Consider the following 4624-nt stretch of genomic DNA (forward strand, 5'->3'; position numbering starts at 1 on the left):
CCTTTCGTATACTTTAGAAATATCTCTTCCATCTGGAAAGATACTTGTCGCTAACCAAATTGCTAGAGATCTTAGGATGGAAATTGATGGTAGAGATATAGCGGTAGATCTAATTCCATTAACGATAAAAGACTTTGATGTTATCCTTGGTATGGACTGGTTGTCTAAAAACTATGCAACTATTTATTGTACTGAGAGAATGGTGGTTTTTCGAAGACCGGGAGAAGAAGAGTTCCGTTTTGTGGGAACTGGGTTAAATACCTCGTCTGGTGTAGTGCCAACAACCCAGGATGAAAGGATGCTGAGAAAGGAATTAGATCAAAGATTTCTAGTGTCGATGACCGATATTAAACAAGATGAGTTGTCAATTGAGGATGTTCCGATAGTTCGACACTATAAAGATGTTTTTCCAGAAGACCTCCTAGGTGTACCACCAGATAGACAAGTAGAGTTTACCATTGATTTGGTACCAGGAGCAACACCCATTTCAAAGGCTCCATATCGTATGGCACCGTTGGAATTACAAGAGCTGAAGGTACAGTTGAAGGAGCTTCTTGATAAGGGTTTCATTAGACCAAGTGTATCACCGTGGGGTGCACCTGTGTTATTTGTGAAAAAGAAGGATGGAACAATGAGGCTGTGCATTGACTATCGAGAATTGAATCGCCTCACTATCAAAAACAAATATCCACTTCCAAGAATAGAAGATTTGTTTGATCAGCTTAAGGGGGCTATAGTATTTTCAAAGATCGATCTAAGATCAGGATATCACCGATTGAAAATTAAGTCAGATGATATCCCTAAGACGGCTTTTAGGACGCGTTATGGTCATTATGAATTTTTGGTGATGCCTTTTGGGTTAACTAATGCACCTGCAGTATTTATGGATCTAATGAATAGAATATTCCATGAATACTTAGACCAATTTTTTATAGTTTTCATTGATGATATCTTAATCTATTCGAAGAATAAGGAGGAACACGAGAAACATCTCATGATGGTCTTAGAAACTCTAAGAAAAGAGAGCAAATTCAAGAAATGTGAATTCTGGTTGGATAAAATAGTTTTTCTGGGACACGTAATCACAGCACGAGGAATTGAGGTAGACCCAGCTAAAGTGGAAGCAGTGAATAATTGGGTAAGACCAACCAATGTTAGAGAAATACGTAGTTTCTTGGGATTGGCTGGTTACTATAGAAGATTTATCGAGGGATTTTCTAAAATAGCAGGACCATTGACCCAATTGACTCGAAAAGGGATAAAATTTCAATGGACAGAGAAATGTGAACAAAGCTTCCAAGAACTGAAACGAAGATTAGTCACAGCTCCAGTGTTAACAATACCTGACGGACCAGAAGGATTCGTTATATATAGTGATGCCTCGAAACAAGGCATAGGATGTGTCCTGATGCAGAAAGGAAAGGTGATAGCCTATGCTTCCAGACAATTGAAACAATATGAACAAAACTACCCAACCCATGATCTAGAATTGGCTGCGGTAGTTCATGCCCTCAAAATATGGCGTCATTACTTGTATGGAAACAAGTGTGACATTTATACTGATCATAAGAGTTTGAAGTATTTTTTCACCCAAAAAGAATTAAATATGAGACAGAGGAGATGGCTAGAGCTAGTAAAGGGTTATGATTGCACTATCCATTACCATCCTGGTACAGCTAATGTAGTAGCTGATGCTCTTAGCAAAAAGGCAGTGGGACAATTAGCAGTACAAATCACTATGCAGGACCAGTTGTTAAAGGATTTCGACAACTTACATCTAGAAGTAATTGTTCCACCAACCCAAACTGGTGCCAGGATAGCAGCTCTAACGATTCGACCAACACTTAGAGATCGAATAAGAGCAGCACCGGATGGTGACACTTTCCTGCAAAAGATCAAATCCGAAGTTGGTACTAGCAAGCGAAAGGATTTTGAATTAAGTAGTGATAAAGCCTTACTCTTTAAGTGGAGGTTGTGTGTGCCGAAAGATGAGGGATTGAGGAAAGAAATTCTTGAAGAAGCACACTTAACCCCATATACTGCCCATCCAGGAGGTACAAAAATGTATCGTGACCTAAGGAGCATGTTTTGGTGGAGAAATATGAAACGATGCATAGGTCTTTTTGTCAAGAGATGCATGACTTGTCAGCAAGTGAAAGCTGAACATCAAAGGCCATCTGGATTGTTGGAACCATTAACAATTCCACAATGGAAATGGGAGCATATAACTATGGATTTTGTTATGGGTTTTCCAAAATCAGCTAGGGGAAATGATGCTATGTGGGTTATAGTAGATCGGTTAACAAAGTCAGCTCATTTTCTACCCGTAAGAATGAATTTTAGTATGGATCAATACACACGATTATACATCAAAGAGGTCATCCGTTTGCATGGTATCCCAGCTTCAATTGTATCGGATAGAGATCCAAGATTTACCTCAAAATTTTGAAAAAGTTTGTAAGAGGCTATGGGAACCAAATTAAACTTCAGTACAGCTTTCCACCCACAAACTGATGGACAATCAGAGAGGACTATACAGACTTTAGAGGATATGCTGCGTGCATGCGTCCTTGATTTAGGGGGCAGTTGGGAAAACTATGTGCCACTGGTAGAGTTTGCCTATAATAATAGCTACCAAGCTACGATAAAGATGGCACCTTACGAAGCCCTTTATGGTAGAAGATGTAGAGCTCCCCTTTATTGGGATGAAGTAGGTGAACGAAGAGTTCTAGGACCCGAAATAATTGAAGAAACTAGTCGAGCGGTTGATAAAATAAGAGCTAGAATCAAGGCAGCCCAGGACCGACAAAAGAGTTATGCCGATAAAAGGAGGAAAGACTTGGCATTTAATGTTGGTGACAAAGTTTTCTTAAAAGTGGCACCGATGAAGGGAGTTCTGCGTTTTGGGAAGAAAGGAAAACTTCAACCAAGATTCATTGATCCTTTTGAAATTTTGCAGAAAGTTGGGAATGCAGCTTATCGAATCGCTCTGCCACCAGAATTGTCAGCGGTTCATGATATGTTCCATGTATCGATGCTTCGACAATATGTATTAGACCCAAGTCACGTGGTTAATTATCAATCATTGGATATCAAATCAAACATGACATATGAGGAAAAACCAGCATCGATATTGGATCGCAGAATCCAGCAATTAAGAACAAAAGAAATTCCGTTAGTAAGAGTCCAATGGAGGAATCATAATGTCGAAGAATCGACTTGGGAAAGAGAAGAAGAAATCAAGACCAAGTATCCAGAACTTTTCAACTAAGTTCAAGGTAATTTCAAGGACGAAATTTTTTTAAGGGGGGAGGAATGTAATACTCCGAAATTTTATGCTGATTTAAATTTTTTTAAGATAGCAATTTAACTTTCAATACTATTTTTGGCCATAAGAAAAGGGGACACCACCTTTGTAGTAGTTAATGTTAGAGTTAGCTAATGACTACAAGCATGAGGTGTTAAATGTTGTGTTTACATGAAGTGATTATTAATTAGTCGAACCTTAAGTCAAGTATGAAATTGAATGTGGTCGATTATTTTGTTAGGACTTCAATTGACCAAATGATTAAATTAAGTTATGATCCCCAATTTTTGAATTTGTAAGTTGGAAATAAGTTAAGATTTGGAATATATTTGCTAATAATGAAAGATAGAGGGTTGGATTATATTAGTTGGAAGATTAGAGATTTCCTTTGCAAATATAGGTTTTTAGGCTACTAATTACCTATAATCAACCCCACTTGTTACCCATCACCACCATACATTTGGATCATAAACCAAACATGTGTACAAGTAAGAAAAAAAAAAAGGGGAAGAAAGGGGGGAGGCGGTGGAGATGGAAAAGGAGGGAAAAAAAAATATATCAATCATTCATCCTTGTCTTTATGTATGGATATATATATATATCCATATCCATTGCCATAGAGAGATTTAATTCATTTTACAAAACACTTATACACTTAAAAAGAGAGCAAAAACCGAAATCAAGAAAGGAAAAGAGAAGGAAGAAAGTTTAGCACTTTCAATTCATTTCAAACAAAGATCATCAAGTTTTACGGTAAGATACTTTCATGCTTAAGAGTTATGATTTTCATGGTAATATTTATGCTTAAGTTATGCATGAAAAACCATAATATGATTATGGTGGACAAGTCCACAAAGTTAGATATCTATTTATGCCTTAGGACAAGTCGAAGGGCAACCGGCATGTCGGAATATGGAAGTATGGGTTTGATTGCTTTCTTTGGTGTAGTATTATCATGATAAATGTTCAAGCATGGTATCTTACTGAGTATTTCCTTATACTCAAAGTATGTTATGCTAAACTTTTCAGATCCATGATCATTTGAATTGATGGAAGTTAGTTGGCTTACGCGATGATGGATTAAGGACAACGAAGTTTTGTACCGAAAGTTTTCTTTTGTGTGTTTTGTTCGATGGCAGTTTTTACATCTATTTTTCTTATGGTATTATGTAAAAATATGAACATGGAATGATGTATTATGGTATTAATAGTAAATTTTGTAATTATATCTTTCATGTTATGTTAAGAGACGTTTTTATAGTTTATTTTCCTTGCAAGTGATAAAAGGCAGAAACGGGACAGTTTCTGGAGTCAATT

This window comes from Olea europaea, unplaced genomic scaffold, assembly GCF_002742605.1.
Source record: "Olea europaea var. sylvestris unplaced genomic scaffold, O_europaea_v1 scaffold106, whole genome shotgun sequence".
Taxonomy (NCBI): Eukaryota; Viridiplantae; Streptophyta; class Magnoliopsida; order Lamiales; family Oleaceae; genus Olea; species Olea europaea.